This window comes from Saccopteryx bilineata, chromosome 4, assembly GCF_036850765.1.
Source record: "Saccopteryx bilineata isolate mSacBil1 chromosome 4, mSacBil1_pri_phased_curated, whole genome shotgun sequence".
Taxonomy (NCBI): Eukaryota; Metazoa; Chordata; class Mammalia; order Chiroptera; family Emballonuridae; genus Saccopteryx; species Saccopteryx bilineata.
Genome location: NC_089493.1, coordinates 52639317 through 52658509, shown reverse-complemented (window position 1 = coordinate 52658509; position 19193 = coordinate 52639317). Strand labels below are relative to the sequence as shown.

Genomic DNA, 19193 nt, shown 5'->3' with positions numbered 1-19193 from the left:
ACCTGAATGGTCAGGATGACCATAGCCATGCACGTAATTTACAGTAGTGTTGGACTGGTACTGCCTTTAAGGTACCTGGCAGAAGTAAACACAGATCCTTGTGTTCCAGATCTCAAAGAATTACCAAAAATAATTTTCCAAGGAAAATCAACTCAGACAGAAAATTACCAAGTATACAAGGAGGTAAAGCTCTGGAAATGAGAATCTGAAGAAACAACAAAATCAGATTTGCAAAGAGTTCAGATATTGGAATGATAAGGTTCAGAATAGAAAAAAATGATGCTTACTAATTGAAAGGAGTTAAAAGACAAAGTTGATAGTATCTGCGGGGAACAGAAAAGTGTTTACAAAGAGAAGGAGAGAGACTTAACAGATTCTAAAAAGAAGGAAATACTACCTGTAGAAATAAAACACAAAACTGAAGTAAATACTCAACAGATATACATAATAACACATTAGATATAACTAAAGAGAGAATCAGTGAACTAAGATGAATGCAGCCGAGAGAGAAAAGGAGATGGCAAATATAAAAGAGAAGTTAAAAAATATGGGAGATAAAATTAAAAGACCTCGCCTTGGCCGGTTGGCTCAGTGGTAGGGCATCAACCTGGCGTGCAGGAGTCCCAGGTTTGATTCCCGGCCAGGGCACACAGGAGAGGCGCCCTTCTGCTTCTCCACCCCTCCCCCTCTCCTTCCTCTCTGTCTCTCTCTTCCCCTCCCGCAGCCCAGCCGAGGCTCCATTGGAGCAAAAGATGGCCCGGGTGCTGGGGATGGCTCCTTGGCCTCTGCCCCGGGCGCTAGAATGGCTCTGGTCGCGACAGAGCGACGCCCCAGAGGGGCAGAGCATCGCCCCCTGGTGAGCATGCCGGGTGGATCCCGGTCGGGTGCATGCAGGAGTCTGTCTGACTGCCTCCCTGTTTCCAGCTTCAGAAAAATACAAAAAATAAAAATAAAAAATTAAAAGACCTCATATACATCAAATCAGAAATCAGAGTTCCAGAAGGAGAAGAGTGAGAGAATGGGGCAGAGGCAATAATTCAGGAAATAATGGCTAAGAATTCCCAGACCTGAAGAAAGATATCGGTCCAATTTTAAGAAGCCTTAAAAGGTTAAATAAATAAAATTCACATGCAGATTTATCAGAGTAAAACTGGAGAACGCCAAGAACAAAGAAAAGATTTGTCAAGCAGCCAGAGAAGGGGAAAAACAGTTAACAGTCATATAGTTTGTATGATTTAGTTCATAATTGAGAAAAAATTGGGCACTTTGAGTTGTAGACCCTGTTCCGTCCCATGATGTTCATAAATTTTTTGATATTTCTCCTTTCGAGTGATGGAACCTAATTCCCCCCCACCCCCTTGAATGTGGACTGGACTTTGTGACTGGTTTCTTACAAATACAATAAAGTGGAAATGATAAGATGTGGGCTTTCAGAGACCAGGCCATAAAAGGCCTTGTAGCTTCCTCGATGTTTTTTCTTGAGTATCTTTATCTGGAGGAAGCCATGTCCCAAGGACACTCAGTCAGCCCATGGAAAGGTTTGAAGGATGAGGACCTTGGGCCTGCAGCCAGCAGCTATGAGTGAGCTTCCTGGGAAGCAGACCCTCCAGCCCCAGTCAGGACTGAGATGACTGCCTCTCTTGCCCACATCCTGATGGCAGCCACACAAGAGACCCTGAGCCTGGAGCAGTGTAAACTCTCAGCTAAGCCGCTCCCAAATTCATGTCATAGGGACATGATGAATCAATAAATTTTTGTTGTTCTAAACTGCTGAGTTTGGGGATAATTTATTATACAGCGAGAGATAACTAATACAAATCACTAATTTGCTGTGTGTCCGTCCGGGTTGCGTTTCTTCTCTGGGCCTCAGTTTTCTCATCTGCATAGTGGAGAAGTTGGCCTAGAATTTGAATGGCAAATCTACTTTATCTTGTCATAGAAATACCAATTACATGGTACACTGAGAAAGATCCTGGGACTGTACCTAAGATCCGGCTGACAAAGTACAGTAATTGATTGGAGGGGAGCTGGAGAAAGACAGCTTAGTCACCGTGTTTATTCTGCCCCAGACTAAAGAAAGGGTCACTAAAACTATAGAGAGGAAAACATTTCAATTTCCCTCCTTACTAGATGTAACTTCTCTGGAAGAACAAGCTCCTTAGCACAGCAGTGACAAAAGCAGCCAGACGCCTCCTCACACAGGTGCCTTGTCCTCCCAAATCCTCATGTCTGAAGTCACTTGATTGAAATGCATTGACCCTGGCTCTGGAAATGAACCTGGAGCAAATCTTGCCTGCCACTTAATAGTTGTGTGACCTCCAGCAACGTACTTTATCTCTCTAAACCCCAGCATCCTCACCTATAAAAGTGAGATTTTTCTAAGGATTGAACAAACCTCCATGGCAACTAGTCATTTGGTTCGTCAAGAGTCAGTGGCTCAGCCTGACCAGGCAGTGGCGCAGTGGGTAGAGTCTCGGACTGAGATGTGGAGGACCCAGGTTCAAGACCTCGAGGTCGCCAGCTTGAGCACGAGCTCATCTGCTTTGAGCAAAGCTCATCAGCTTTGACCCAAGGTCGCTGGCTTGAGCAAGGGGTTACTCAGTCTGCTGAAGGCCCACGGTCAAGGCACATATGAGAAAGCAATCAATGAACAACTAAGGTTGTTGCAACAAAAAACTAATGATGGCCCTGGCCGGTTGGCTCAGCGGTAGAGCGTCGGCCTAGCGTGCGGAGGACCCGGATTCGATTCCCGGCCAGGGCAAACAGGAGAAGCGCCCATTTGCTTCTCCACCCCTCCGCCGCGCTTTCCTCTCTGTCTCTCTCTTCCCTTCCCGCAGGGAGGCTCCATTGGAGCAAAGATGGCCCGAGCGCTGGGGATGGCTCTGTGGCCTCTGCCTCAGGCGCTAGAGTGGCTCTGGTCGCAGCATGGCGACGCCCCGGAGGGGCAGAGCATCGCCCCCTGGTGGGCAGAGCGTCGCCCCTGGTGGGCGTGCCGGGTGGATCCCGGTCGGGCGCAGGCGGGAGTCAGTCTGACTGTCTCTCCCTGTTTCCAGCTTCAGAAAAATGGAAAAAAAAACACAAAAAACTAATGATGAATGCTTCTCATCTTTCTCCGTTCCTGCCTGTCTGTCCCTGTCTATCCCTCTCTCTGACTCTCTCTCTGTATCTGTTAAGAAAAAAAAAGAGTCAGTGGCTCAAACATCACGAGCCTATCCTTGGACTAGTGGTGTTTTGAAGGCAATGGAGAAGTAGCCCAGAGTCCTTGTCCTCAAGGATCCTGCTATCTGTTTGAGGTGACAAGTCTTGACCACATGCCACTATCAGAGAAGCTTTCCAGCCAGTGCACGCACAGTGCCCTGTGGGCTGGAGGGACTGCGTATCCTTCAGTAGTTCTCCAACTGTGGTCCCCAGGCCGGCAGCATCAGCATCACCTGGGAACTTGTTAGAAATTCAGACCTGTCAAATCAAACACTTGAGGAGTGGGCCCAGTGATCTGTGCTGTGCCAAGCCCTTTCTGTGATTCTGATGCACGCTCAAGTCTGAAAACCACTGCCGTAGAAATCCAGAAGACAGAGGGATGAGGAGGTCCCTAATGGCGGATCTGGAATTGGCACTGTCAAGAATGACTAGAATTTGGATAGGCCGAAGGAAGGGTGAAAGTGGTTTCAAGTGAGGCAATGGTGTGGGGAAAGGCGAGGAGATGGGACAAGCTGGCATGTGCTGGGCCCGGGAAGGAAACCGGCTGGACAGAACAGAGTGCAGATGTTGGGAAGAGCCGCAGCTGGGCTGGGACAAGTAGGGCCTCAAGTGCCATGTGAGGAAGTTGGCCTTGACAGAGCAGGGAGAGGGAGTCCTTGTAGGACTTTAGCAGGAGAGTGACAATAGTTGACGACCTCTTCTAGACCCACAGGCTAGAACCCTTTCCTAGGTCTCATTGGATCCTGATGCCTTCATTCATCAGCATCCCCTAAATCCAAGGAGACCCCACTGCAGGAAGGCAAGGAGGCTGTAAGGAAGGAGCTGGACCAGCAGCTGCCGCGGGGCCCTCTCCCGCAGAGGGCCTCCGAGTCCCAGTCTAACATGGGCCTTGCACAGGTGTTGAATTATAAATAGAAGTTGCCCAGAAATAATTGCAAACATTATTACCCCCCCACTCCCCACCATGTGTGTCCTCTGTAGGGCAGCAGCAATAGATTTTGTCGCTTTAACTCTCCGGGCTCGTTATAAATTAGAACTCTCGCGTTGACAGTGCGGCGGGCACCTAGGGAGAAAGAATGCTGCTTGCAAGCCCTAACAGGGACAGACCCTCGACTGTACGCATTGGTGACTTTCAACTGTCCCTTTCATTTGATCTATTCCACCTATCCCTATTAAATAACTAATTATTTAACATCTTTTAAAGCTTTGTTATATATTAAAACAGGCAGGACACAAATGAGTGCTTTTAATAATATAAAAGCCCATTAGCTTCATTTACTGTTAATGTTAAAATAAACATGAGGCAATTTAGATATACTATTCCAATTTCACGGAAACTTTGGTGTTTTTCTTCTCTAGTCACATAATTAAGGGAAAAACTACTAATGATATTAAGTTTGTACAGTGTTAATGAAATAAACAAGGCACAAGCTGAAATTGCAGCCATTAATATGAAAAAAATAAAATATTTAACAGGGGAGATAGATGAGTGCAATTTTAATAAACCAAAATGAAGAAAATTAATTTTAGAAAGTTCCACAGTCTTTCACATGCTACTGTTACACAAGCTGTCTAATGTATTATTTTTGTGGTCTGGATTATTTATCGATGGTCAAGAGGAATGCCTTGTTTTCATGTACATACTGTTTTGTGGATGATGAAGATTTTGCCATTATTTGTTTAATCATTTTCCTTTTTTCCCCCTCACTCTACCTTCAGTTCCCAAGCGCGTTTTACTCACAGTGCGCGCTTTGACAGACAGACCTTGCCAAGAACCTGTAAATGAGATGCGAGGGGTGGCGTCACATAACTGACTGAGACAGCCCAGCAGTGACCACCGACGGCCAGGAGATGGGTAGTTACGGGGGTGAGGTGTTGTGGTTGCCTCAGTGTGACAGATGGCTCCAGAAGAAGGAACCCCTGTGGCCGGGTGGGAAAGTGACTGCTCTGTCTTCAACTTTCCTCACTGCATCTGCATCTTTCTACTTGTAGTGGGTTGAAGAGTGCCCCCCTCAGTTTTCATAATTCACCTGGGACCTCAGAATGTGACTGTATTTGGAAGCAGGGCCTTTGTAGATGTGATTAAGGTAAAGATCTTGAGATGAGATCATACGGCGTTAGAGTGGGCCCTGCACCCAATGAGGACATCCTCGGAAGAGAGAGAAAAAAACACAGACACAGCGAGGAGAAGGCTGAGAGAAGACAGAGGCAGAGATCGGGCTGAGGCTGCAACAAGCCAAGGAACGCTGGGGCCACCAGGAGCTGGAAGAGCCTTCAAGGGCGCCGGGCCCTGCTGACATTGATTTCAGACTTCTGGTCTCCAAAACTGGGAGAGACTAAATGTCTGTTGTTGTAAGCCACCAAGTGTGTGGTTATTTGCTACACCAGCCCAAGGAAACCAACAATGCTGAAGAGCAACACGCTGAAATGAGCGTCCTGCTCCCATCTTGTGAAGGCCACCAAAGGGCCTAGGGAAAGGCAGGTACGAGCCTGCTGGGAAGGGAGCAGAAGGCAGAAGCAGAACTGGACACGCTGCAAGAAGAGTGAGTCCGGGCTGATGGCAGACATGGCGTCTGCAGCATGTAACACATGCCACAGAGCCATAGCAACAAGACGTCAAGATGGTCTGACAAAGAAATCAGGCAGAGGCTCTGGGGGTGTGGGGGGTGGGCAGGTTGCTGAGCCAGTGATCTGAGCCCAGTAAGGTAAGGCAGAGTCTGGCTCTATCTATCTGTAAGGCACAGGGTGGGACTGGGTTCCTTGGGAGCCAATCTGAAGCCTGTTTGTCAAAACAGCAGCGTGCAAGCTGACACCAGGAACAGCAGCTAACCAAGTGCTCACTGGGCATCAGCATTCTACACAGACCCGCTCACTTAGTCTTCACCATGATCTGTTCCTAATACCCCCATTTTGTAGACGGAGAGATGGAGGCTAGGAAAGGTGAATAAAACGGGCCTGACATGGCATAAGGAGTGAGGAGCAGATATGCAACCCAGAAGCTGGAGTGGAAGACCCAGCCCTCACCACCGCACTAGCTGCAGATGGTGGTGCTTCAGGTCAACCTGGTTCACGTTTCCCACGTGGCAGCCGTGGGCTAGGCCCTGTGGGCGGAGAGAGCTAACTGAGAAGAAGCTGTGGCAGGGCAGCAACAGGAAAGCCGACCAGGAGCGACTTATGCATAGAGACATTGATTTTCTCTCATGGCAGGAAATTGGAGGAGGGACAGCTCATGATTTTTCCCTTGGTGGCTTAGCGATGTCTTCCAGGACTCAGGCTCTCTCCATCTGTCTCAGTTCTTGAGGCTACCGGCTGGGCTCCAAGCCCCCCCCCCCCCCATCACCCCCGGCTTTGCGATACAGAGGCTGGAACTCCATCCACGTTTATGCTTTGCCAGCTGCTCCCTGTAAAAGTCAGCCAACAGGGGGCGCTGGAGGGAGGTGTGGGGCTGGAGGCAGGACTTCCTGCTCCTGTCCGCATCCCTCTTCACCTTGGGGGAGTCTATTACTCTTAGTAGCAAGGCTGAGTAAATTTGCTGTTTTTCCAACAGATACAGCCTTGTGGCACCGCTCCTCAGAGCCTGCGTCCAGGCCTCAGGGAGCTCACGTTCCCAGCTCAGAGATGCCAGCATCAGCCAGGCTGTCCCCCGCCTTCTCTGAGGTCCACACCTCAGCTCCATGGGACCCCGCCTCTAAGTGTTAATAATTTCAAACTCTTTCCTTTGTTCCCCAGCCCTAAAAGTGGTATCTGCTTCCTTCAGTCACTACTTCTGCTTTTTTACTCTTTCGGATACCTTGTTAACTTTATTCCTAGTTAACAATTATTCATAGTAAGTTCTCCTATTAACATAACTGGGATGGCTCTTGGCTCCGGCCTGGACGCTGCTTGGTAACACATCTTCTGCCCCGCCATCCTCAGTGAGCTGGCGATGTCTCTCTGCATCACAGGGTGGCAGCAGCAGTCCTGCTGACAAATGCTGATGACTGGCCCTGGGTCAGAAAAGGGCCTCTGTCCTTTTCTTTTCCCTGTCCCAGGTCTTTTTCAGCACAAAGAAACATTCCTGCAAGTTCCTCCAGCGAATATCCCCTCACGTTTCATTGGCCAGAATGAGATCACATGCCCCCCGCTGCAGCCAGTAGCTGATGAGAAGGATGGGATACTGTGATTCGTGTAGACTTATGAGGATCCGTCCACCTGGGGCTAGGGCTGAAGTCACATCCGTGGCCAGGCAGAAGCGGACTTACTGAGTAAATGTCGGGCCCTAAGCAAGGAAGAGAAAAGGGGGATGTGTCTAGTCAGTGGTGCCCACTCCACCACCCCTGCAGCTAGCAGGAGGTTAGGGTGTGAGACGCTGAGGGGGGAGGCACAGCAGGACGCTGAGGGGCACAGAGGAGGCAGCACGGGCTCTGGAGGAGATCAGGGAGGGCCTTGGAGAGCAAGTGGGGTGTGAACTGAGACTTGAAGAACGAGGTGGACTTAAACAGGTAGCAAGTAAGGCAGGACTTTCCAGACAAAGAATATGGCCTATGCAAAGGCGCAGACACGTGGTGAGAATATGGCACAACTGAGAACAAATTTGTGGGTGTGATTTGAGCACAACGGGACACAGTGGAGTGGTAAGTGATGTGGCCTTTCAGATCGGCAGGGATGGAGCAAAGATGGCCAGGTACGGTGCACCGAGGCCTGGGGTGTGTGGCTATAGTGCCTGCTTCAGGCAGGCTCTCGGGTCTGGAAGGAAAGCCTGTGGGAGGTGTGTGTCACAGGGGCAGAGAACTGCAAGGACTCCACAGCGCCCATCCCTGAGCTTCGTGGGCTGCTGACCCAGAGATGCCCCGCCCTTTCTCCTTCCCCTTCTCAGGCATTGCCTTTGTTGATATCACTGAACAGAAGCCAAAGAAGTAAAAAATATAGGTCTTGACTACAGGGAGCTCACAGCTTAGGTTTATTTTCTTCCTTTACTTCTTTTTGTGGTAAAATATACCATGTTAACCATATTTTTTATTTTTTAAAATATTTATTTTTCATTATAGTTGGCATGCAATATATTCGTTTCAGGTGTGCAATATAGTGATTAGACACATATACTTTATGAAGTGATCACCTCATCCCAATGGGTCTGGTGCCCATCTGACATTGTACATAGTTAGCATGGTATTATTGACTATATTCCCCATGCTGTGACTATTTTTATAACTGGCAATTCTTACTTCTTAATCCCTTTTACCTTTTCCACCCAGCCCCCCCCAATCTGGCAACCATCAATTTGTTCTTTGTATCTATGAATTTGTTTGTTCATTTATTTTGTTTTTTAGGTTCCACATATAATTGAAATCATATAGTATTTGTCTTTCTCTGTTCAACTTATTCACTTAGCATAATACCCTCTCAGTTTATCTATATTGTTGCAAATGGCAAGATTTCGTTCTTTTTTTTATTTCTGAGTAATACTCTATTATATATATGTACTACCTCTTCTTTATCAATGTTTCTATCAATAGATATATAAGTTGCCTCCACATCTTTGCTATTATAAATAATGCTGCAATGAACATAGGGGTGGATGTTTTTGAATTCTGGTTTTCATTTCTTTTCTTTTTTTTTTTTTTTTACAGAGACACAGAGAGAGAGAGGGATAGATAGGGACAGACAGACAGGAATAGAGAGAGATAAGAAGCATAAATCATTAATTTTTTGTTGTGACACCTTAGTTGTTCATTGATTGCTTTCTCATATGTGCCTTGACCGTGGGGCTACAGCAGACCGAGTAACCCCTTGCTCAAAGCCAGCGACTTTGGGTCCAAGCTGGTGAGCTTTGCTCAAACCAGATGAGCCTGCACTCAAGCTGGCGACCTCGGGGTCTCGAACCTGGGTTCTCCGCATCCCAGTCCGACGCTCTATCCACTGCGCCACAGCCTGGTCAGACTTGTTTTCATTTCTTTAGATAAATACCCAGTAGTGAAATTGCTGGGTCATATAGTAGTTCTAGTTTTATTTTTTTTGAGGACTCTCCATACTGTTTTCCACAGTGGCTGCACTAATTCTCAATCCCACCATTAGCGCACAAGAGTTCCCTTTTCTCCACATCCTCACCAACTTGTGTTATTTGTTGGCTTTTTGACAATAGCCATTCTGACAGATGTGAGGTGATATCTCACTGTGGTTTTGGTGTGCATTTCCCTGATGATGAGTGATATTGAGCATCTTTTCATATCTCTGTTGGCATTTGTACATCCTCTTCGAAGAAATATCTGTTCAGGTTTTCTGCCCATTTCTTAATTGGTTGTTGAGGTATATGAATTCTTTAAATATTTTGGATACTAACCCCTTATTGGTGACATCATTTGCAACTGTCTTGTCCCATTCAACAGGTTGTCTTTTCGTGTTGATGTCTCCTTTGATGTGCAAAAAACTTTTTTAGTTTGATATGGTCTCATTTGTTTATTATCTTTTTTTGTTTTTTGCCTAAGGAGACATACCCAAAAATATTTAAATATTAAAATTTTAAAGTGTACGGTTTAGTTGCATAAAATATAGCCACACTGTTGTGTAACTATCACCATCATCCATCTCCAGGACTTTTTCATCTTCCCAAACTGAAACGCTGTACCCATTAAACATTAACTTCCCACTGCCCCCTCCTCCCAGGCTGTGTCAAGCACCATCATACTTTCTATTCCTATGTATTTGACTATTCTGTGTACCTCATATAAGTGGAATCATATAGTGCTTATCCCTTTTGTGACTGGGTTATTTCATTTAGCAGAATGTCTTCTAGATTCATCCATATTGTAGCATGTGTTAGAATTCATTCCTTTTCAAGGCTGAATCGTATTCCATTGTATGTGTATACCACATTTTGCTTATCTAGTCATCTGTCAATGGACATTTGGGTTTTTATACATTTGGGCTATTGTGAATAATGCCGCATTGAACATGGAGTACCGATATCTATGTGAGTCTCTGTTTTCATTTCTTTTGTGTATATATTCACAGGCAGAATTGCTGAATCAAACGTAGATCAATGTTTAATTTTAACCAATAGTAACAGTGGAAACATCAATAACCACGAGGAGGCAGGGACCATGCAGATAGTGGAAGAGGAGAGTGAGGTGGCAGGGATGCCTCTGATCCAGGAGGAAATGACAACCCAGGTGGCAGAGACCTTGGGAAAAGTCTGGCCTTGGTTACTGCCCTGGAGGAGGAGAACTGGGGGTTGGAGTTGGGGTAATGAATGTTGTGGGTCAGGGGAAAAACTATGAATTCACAGATGGAGCCTGGATTTGGGGGCCGGTCCCAAATGAATAATATTTTTACCTGACTCTCACCCAGCTTGCGACCTCTATCTGGGCCCTCCCCATCCCTGGCTCTTCCCTCTCCCTGGCCCCTCCCCCTCCCTTCTCTTTCTCCTTCTTCTGCAGTTTCATTCCCAGTGCTGAACACAGAGTCAGCACATGCCAGGACCTTAATAAGAGAAGGAAGAAAGAATGGATGGGAGAATGGCTATCACCCCCGTTTAACAGACAGGACAGACAGGAAACTGAAAGGGCCACTAGAGTTCATTCCACAGCACGGTGGCTCAGGCTGCGTTTTCAGGGTGTTCACTGAGCTCTCAGCGTCAGCACTGGCCACAAGAGTGGAATCACCCCCTTCTCAGAGTCTGCCTGGCAACAGTGCCCCAAACTTTCCCACGTGTGATTTCCCCCATGCTGATGCATTACAGAAAATAATTGATTATGGTCATTAATTAATTACAGGATAGACTTAATTGGGTAAATTACTTTCACCTGCATGGGTGGAGCTGCTTGGACCGGTGGCCCTGCGCCCATGTGAGAGGGCGTGAGAGAGCCAGAGTGGGGCCCCCGCCGCTCTGTGGTGGGCACATCTGACCCCTCCCCTCTTCGGGCCTTGGGTCAGGACTTCGCTGGTGTCACCAAGGCCTTTGCGCTGTCATGTATAACAAGGTGGCTGCTGTGTCCCCAACAGTCACCAAGATTGATCTGCAAACCAAACGTAAATGCGTTAACCAGTTTAACTGTCCAGAAATCCAGCATAATGAACCTCCCAGGCTGCCTTATTACCAGTGCACTGTGCTTGCCTTGACTTATTTGTTAACATTTAAATTTTTCTTAAACTAATTCTTGAGTGGGAATGCTTCCACAAATGCATTCTGAGAAGAGGGCTCGGAGTCTTTCTGTGTGAAGGGCGGCAAGTCTCATAGGTTTGAACCATTTAGTGCTTTTCAGAACACATTCACCGCTGCCACTGAAGTGTTCCTGTTAAACTGTGTCAAGGAGGTGAGGCAAGGGTGACTCTGAGATGTGACCCTGTGGGTGAAGAGGCTGTGAGGGGCACGCTGGTAGAAAGAGCCCTAGTGGATGAGTCCAAAGACCAGCTTCTTTTTTCAGGCTATTGCTAACTCAGTGTGTGGCCCAGAGAAAGTCATTTCACCCACAAACATCCCCTGAAAATACTGTGTCCTTCTGTATTCACTGTTCCCCACACTAAGACTCGTCAATCTTGACACTGTTGGCATTTGGGGCTGGATAACCTTTTGTGTGGGCCCATCCTGTAAACTAAAGGACTGTGAGCAGCATCTTTGGTCTCCAGATGCCAGCCATCCCCTCCTCTTCCTGCTCTCCTAGATGTAACACCAAAAATGTCTCCAGACACTGCCCAATGTCTCTGGGGGCAAAACCCCCCGTTGAGAACCACTGATGTGTACACAAATGAGTTCTGGGAACGGTTCCCTGTTCATTTTTCCAACACAGTGAAGCACCTTCGTGTGCCAGGCGCGGGGATGCGAAGTCATATTCTTTCTGGTGCTTCCCCTCAACAAGCGCACGGTGGAGGGCGGGAGGTGGATCCCTGGGGTGATGGCGGAGGAGCAGGAGGGGCTCTGGACACTGGGCAGAGGCGCTCCTCGCCTGAGAGGAAGGGCCTGGAGGAGGGCGATTCGAGCTGAGTCCTGGTGAGACGCGATGTGGAGTGAAGGCTGTGCAGGTTTTGTCCTAAAGCTTTCATCGTGTCCAGCGTTACGTGGACTCCTTTGCTTTGGCCTGAGCTAGCTCAGCAGGCCTAGCCCTGCCATTCTCTGGCATCCTTCCTGACTTAGCTGAACGGCCACCTGCTCCATGAGCTTCCCTGGGGCATTTAGTAAAAAGTGGTCTCCCCTTCTTGCCTCCTATAGCCTAGAGCAGGGGTCCCCAAACTACGGCCCCCTGAGGCCATTTATCTGGCCCCCCGCCGCACTTCTGGAAGGGGCACCTCTTTCTTTGGTGGTCAGTGAGAGGAGCATGGTTCCCATTGAAATACTGGTCAGTTTGTTGATTTAAATTTACTTGTTCTTTATTTTAAATATTATATTTGTTCCCGTTTTTTTTTTTTTTTTTACTTTAAGATATGTGCAGTGTGCATAGGGATTTGTTCATAGTTTTTTTTATAGTCCGGCCCTCCAATGGTCTGAGGGACAGTGAACTGGCCCCCTGTGTAAAAAGTTTGGGGACCCCTGGCCTAGAGGGAATGAGAGGGATAAGCTATGGTGAGAATGGAGGGAAGCAAGGCCTGCAGCGTCTGTACTGCTTATTCGGGGCATCTTGGTGGGGCAGTGCGTTGGGGGCCGAGTCCAAAGCAGCTGGGTCCTGGAAGTCTGGCTCTGGGGACCTGGGGCTTGGAGAGGAGGAGGAACGAGGAGAGAAAGCTGTCTCATTTAAACCTCATCTTCCTGACATTGTTGTCTCTTGCTGGTCCTGGGAGTATCCACAGGCTTTGAGGCTGCGCCTGATCCCGCTGTCGTTACTCAAAGTGTGGCCCATGGACCAGAAGCTCGACATCACCTGGGAGCTGGTTACAGATGCAGAGTCTCAGGCCCAATGGGACCTACTGAGTCAGAATCTGCATGTTAATGAGATCCCCCAGAACTCGTGGGCTATAAAGTTTGGGAAACACTGTTCTAGAAAACGAGAAACCCATATTTATTTAGGGAGGCCGTGTATGTGACCCCCCCCGTGCAGTCGGCATTGGGGAGGACACAAGAGGAGCCGTTGGACCCTCTGGTATCACCTACTGGCCAGGGGACAAGAGTCCCAGAGTCTCCAGCATCTGAAGGGTGAAGTTCAAACTCCTTTGCCCATCACTCAAAGCCCTTGGCAATGAGAACCTCATGTCCCTGTTTTGACCTTTTCTCCAGGACTCTTGTCTGGGTACCCTGGGCCCGTGCCAGGCTGAATGACAAGCAGATTTTTGGCACACGTCTTGTCTTCCAGACTCTGAATCTTTGAGCGGCCCCTGTGCCCATAGAGCACTTTCCTGAGCCTAAAGCTTGCAGTGCCCACTCAAGAGTCACCTCTTCCTGGAAGCCCATCCGAGCATTGCTGCTAAAGTGAGCTCTGTCTCCTGTGACCTCTCTTAGCCCCACTGCCTGTCCCTCTCTCGGGACTGAGTTCTCGCCCCCACCCCCCCCCACCCTGGGTTTACATTCATGGCAAGGCTGAAATTGCCTGGGCACAGGAGCCGAGTGCAATCGCGCTGCCGCTGCACGGCCCATAGAGAGCTCAGTGAAGGTTCGTCCACTGACTGACACTGACCGTGGGCAGAGGCAGGAGATCTCCGATCCAGTGACCCAAAGAGGGGCCTGGTGGGGGTGGGAAAGTGGGGAATGGAAACTGACGCTTACTGCGCATTAACTATGGGATATAGTTAACATATTCAATTTCACCCTCACAGTAACTTATTGAGGGCTCTGTTGTAACCTTATCTGACAGATAAGCCATATAGTTTCAGAGATGTTCAGCCACTTGCCCAAGGTCACACAGCTACTAAGACACTGAGCTGGAATTCAGTTATCCTTTGTCTGGCTCCAAAGTCCACATCTGTTTACTATGCTGTGAATAGATCTCTGAAAATCCACAGTTCTGGTTTATCAAGCTGAAGATAATCCTGAGGTCGTCCGGTGTAGCTACGTTTTTTCACTGGTGGTAAATTGAGGCCCAAGGAGCAGAGAGATAACTTGCTCAGGGGTGTGGCAGTCAGGACCAGACCCCGGGTCTGGGTAACATCAAGGCCCAGTTCTTTCCTCTGTGCCAGACTCAGGGCAGTGAGGAAGTCCCTGGGTTTGGGAACTCAGAAAGCCATCCTAGAGGGGAAGATCCCTGACTGGGGCAGGGAAGGACGGGAAGGGAGCTTTGCGGATGTTAAAAACAAAATTCAACTGACTGCAAAATTCAACAATTCAAAGGTCTTTTTTTTTTTTTTTTTTTTTTTTTTTTGTATTTTTCTGAAGCTGGAAACAGGGAGAGACAGTCAGACAGACTCCCGCATGCGCCCGACCGGGATCCACCCGGCACGCCCACCAGGGGCGATGCTCTGCCCCTCCGGAGTGTCGCTCTGCGGTGACCAGAGCCACTCTAGCGCCTGGGGCAGAGGCCAAGGAGCCATCCCCAGCACCCGGGCCATCTTTGCTCCAATGGAGCCTTGGCTGTGGGAGGGGATGAGAGAGACAGAGAGGAAGGAGGGGATGGGGATGGAGAAGCAAATGGGCGCTTCTCCTATGTGCCCTGGCCGGAATCAAACCCGGGTCCCCCGCACGCCAGGCCGACGCTCTACCGCTGAGCCAACCGGCCAGGGCAGATCTTCTTGACTTTATTTAACCATTCATACATTGGGCAGAGTCCCATAGAGTAAAAAGAAAGGAGTTCTGAAGAACTCTACAAAATGAAAGACTCTTATAGGCAGAAGGGAGTTATACTAGCAAAGACCTGATTGTTTGTGTCAAGGTACCTTTCATTAGGGGACAGCTGGGGTCTATCAGGTGAATTACCTCTCGAGCACTTACCAGGTAATTCCAGGTTGGCTGTTCAGATTCCACTCTTAGGGAAGGCTGAAGCTGTGATTAAGTTAGATAATAAGTCTCAGTTTGGTGACATGGGGCTTAGCACAAGTGACTCCTTTTGGGACCTGTCTTTTTTCAAACAATTCTCCCCTTCTGATCAGATTCTTAGTCTATGGTGGAAGTTTCCAAAAAAGATTTGGGTAACTTATTAAAGTAGACATATCTAAAACATAATTATTGCTGAAAAGTTCACCCACGGACTCTTATCCCACTTACATTTATTTGATCTGCTCGTTCTTAACAATTATGTTTAGATTGCCCATGAAAACTTCATGAAACATCAGACAAGTCAGCCATCATCTCAGGCTATTTTTCTTGCTGACAAATTCTGTAAGCTTTATCACATGAACTCACCCGACCTTTAGTAAACTTAGGTAGATAGTGTTCTATTTGGTACTCATCACTCTAAAGACATGCCTATTTTAATTAAACCAACAAACTTAAACTAGCTTTATTTACTAAAGATTAATCCAGATCATGTGAACTTGAAAAACATTTGGGTTATGTTTCTATTATACTTCTGAGAGTTTTAGAAATACTTAATTTATGTAAGTGCTTAATTTTCTTTAAACCAATACATAGGGCTCTTTTACAAATTAATTTAGCAATACCACCCGGAGGTAGAAAAATATATATCTACAACATATACGTATAGACACATAAACATACAGATAGGCAGATGCAAACCTTATAGTTTCTGTTCTAAAGCTTTAGCCTTGAATCAGGTACAATAATACAGAACTCACTAGTTATAAAAGAAGTTAGATCCAAATTGTATTTCTGGCATATGGAATAAATTAAGGTTACTTGTTTTACTTGTTCAGCTAGCCAAGGACTGACACTGTTAGAGCCTCCTGGCAGTCTGAACTAGCAATTTTTAATCTTTTTTTATTTTTACTTTTTAATCTCATGGTACATATAAACTAATTACTCAAAATCTGTATCACACCAAAAAATATGTGTTTTTTTTTCCAATCTGACAAAAAAAATAGGTATAATTTTGATTCATTCACACTGGACAGCTATTGTGTTGGCTGTTGTCATTTTTAAATCTGACAATCTAAGGGAAAAGAGGTCAGTGCCCCTGACTAACTTGTCAAGTATTGCATGTTTTAAAAATTCTTGTATCACACTGGTTGAAAATTGCTGGTTTAGGCTGGCCTGGGCTGGAAAGCCGATTAGATCTGGACCCCAATGCAGAGACCGCAAAACCCAGAATCGAGAGGAACTTACCCACAGTCCTTGGAAATGGTAAGAAACACAGAGAGCTCAGAGGTTCACAGGTACCAGTGCCTGTGATTTTCGTTGTCCGCAAAGCAGTCAGAAGCTTCCTTTGGATCCTGTTGTTGCCACCAACTCTGTTAAATGACAAAGTTTAACTGAGTAAAATTTAAAGAACTTACTGGTTTAGTTTAATGACTCATGAGGCAGGCACCATCTCATCTAGCAGATAGAAAGGAACACTGAGGAGCTGTACAAAGTGCAAGAGTTTTATAGGCAGAAGGGAGCGGCACAAGGAAGTCACACTGGCAAAGAGCTGATGGTAGCAAGGTCACTTTTTAAAATTTTTATTTTTTGATTAAAGAGAGGAGGGGGTGGAGAAAGAGAGAGACACATCAATTCATTGTTCTGCTTATTTATGCATTCATTAGTTGATTCTTGTCTATGCTCTGACTGGGGATTGAACTTGCAACCTTGGCATATCAGGAGGAAGCTCTAACCAACTGAGCTATTTGGCCAGGGCCAAGGTCACCTTTCTTTAGGGCAGTGGTTCTCAACCTGTGAGTCAGGACCCCGGCGGGGGTCGAATGACCAAAACACAGGGTTCCGATGGCTTTAGGCAACCCCTGTGTTTTGGTCGTTCGACCCCCGCCGGGGTCGCGACCCACAGGTTGAGAACTGCTGCTTTAGGGAATGGCAGGAGTCTATCAGGAAGATTGCCTCACAGGTAGGTGCCTACCAGGTAATTCCAAATTAACTGGTTTGAGATTCTATTCCTGGGGAAGGCTGAAACTGTAAATTAGGATTTAAGTCTTGGTTTGGTGATGTGGGATTTAGCACAGTGATTCCACTTTGAGCCCACTGTTTCTTTTCGAACACCAGGCATCTGTTTCGTACCAGGCAGGAAACAGGTTCCATTCTTCTGACTTAATCCCTCTTATAGTCTTTGGATCATCCCTGTTTTACAGTGTTAGGAGAAATTATGTAAGCCTTTGAAAGAAGCAAAGAAAGACGACTGAGGTCTTAAATAGAGCACCTCTTAGTGATCTGTACATTTTATTGTCTTTGAGCTATTTTACAACTCTTTAAGTTGTGGGAAAGTAATAATGCAATGATCCTTTTTTTGTTTGTTTGGGTTTTTTTGTGTTGTTGTTTTTTTACAGAGTCAGAGCGAGAGTCAGAGAGAGGAATAGATAGGGACAGACAGATAGTAACGGAGAAAGATGAGAAGCATCAATCTTCAGTTTTTTGTTGCAACACCTTAGTTGTTCATTGATTGCTTTCTCATGTACCTTGACGGTGGGCCTTCAGCAGACCAAGTAACCCCTTTGCTCAAGCCAACACCTTACTGGTATCCTCATTAATCAGTGAGTTAAATAGTCTTTCTCACACTTGTTCATCTTTATATGATATTTGAATTAAAGTGGTTACTTAACATTTAAAAAAATTATCTTTTAACATAACATGATGAAACTTAACATTTAAATACTTTATCCAGGGACACAATTTGTAAAAGTAACAGTCTAATTTCAAACCTTATATTCTTTCTGCCACATACCCCTACTCCCATCTTAACTGATAGATAAAATGGCTACTCAGTAATCCAGCTCAGACCTCCTTTGTAGCTGGATGCTCATAAGGGACAGTTGAGTCAGCTGCAGCAACTTCAGCTGCCTTTGTCAAGGCCCTTTGACTAATCCATATTAACCCTGCTTTATGCCTCCTTCAGAGCTGACACCCTTTGCTAGTCTTTGCCTGCCTGCACCCAGGAGCTTTTAAAATAAATTTTTCATTTTGAAACACACTAGCCTCGTGTTTTTGGTTCGGCATGTGGTTTCTGCTTTTCATTCTAGTGCTGAAACCTGGGAGGTCCCGTATTTTCCCCATGTATAAGACGCACCTTAATATTGGGGTCTGAAATTTGAAAATAAAATGTATTACATAAAGTTATTGAACTCAAGTTTTATTCATCATAAAATTCATACAACTCCTCATCACTGTCAAAACTCTCATCCGTTAGCTTCTCCTCATCTGTGTCTGATGATGAATCACTGTCTTCATATGTTGCCTTGTCCTCAGTTCCATCTATGACATTTGAAATGCCACATTTCTTAAATGACTTGACAATGATCTCAATCTTGATGTTATCCCAAGATCTTTCCACTCAGGTACAAAAGTCTCCTGTGTTTGGTTTCTTTACTTTTCCTGCTGGTGTCAAATTGTCCCCAGAAGACTTCATCCATTGATTCCATTCATCTCTCATGGCAGCTTTGAAGAGTTTGTTAATGCTGACATCAAGTGGTTGGAGCTGGGATGTCAAGCCTCCAGGTTTGACGGCAAGTTTTGTTTTTTGCTCTGCAGCAATCTTCTTTGTGTTTTTTGTTGTGTGTGCCCTGACTGATCAAGCACCAGTAGGGCAGGTTTGTGTAAGAGCCCACATGGTCTCCTTTGCCAAAATTTCTCAAACCAAATCTTCATCCCATCTTGATCTATCCAATTCTTGTCATGAACGTGGGCAATCATTCCTCAAGGAATGTCTTTTCTTGGCATTGTTTTGCATTTGAAAATCAGCATAGGAGGCAGCTGGGTTCCGTCAGCACAACAAACTAGAACAACTGTATAATGGCTCTTTTCACGTCCACTTCTCTTCACAGTTACAGTTTTCACCCCCTTCTTATCAACAGTTCTGTTACTTGGGACATCAAATTGAAGGGGGACTTTGTCCATATTTGCAATCTGTCCCAACTCAAACTGAAGTGTCTTTGGACATTGAATGACAAAATAAAGCAATTCAAGGACCTTCTGCTCATAGATTTCAGGCATCTTTTGGGCAAATCTGGTGCATGTACACATGCTTAGTCCATTTCGTTTCATGAACCTGAAGCACCAA

General features: G+C 46.3%; 1 long non-coding RNA gene across 1 annotated transcript; it reads right to left on the bottom strand.

The window, feature by feature from the left end:
• Window positions 1-4471: 4471 nt before the first annotated feature.
• Window positions 4472-16471, bottom strand: LOC136334267 (uncharacterized). The gene is made up of 3 exons (XR_010731133.1): window positions 16316-16471; window positions 10980-11192; window positions 4472-7456 (listed from the first exon to the last, which is right to left on the bottom strand). It is a non-coding gene; the product is annotated as an uncharacterized lncRNA (long non-coding RNA).
• Between the last annotated feature and the right edge of the window lie 2722 nt (window positions 16472-19193).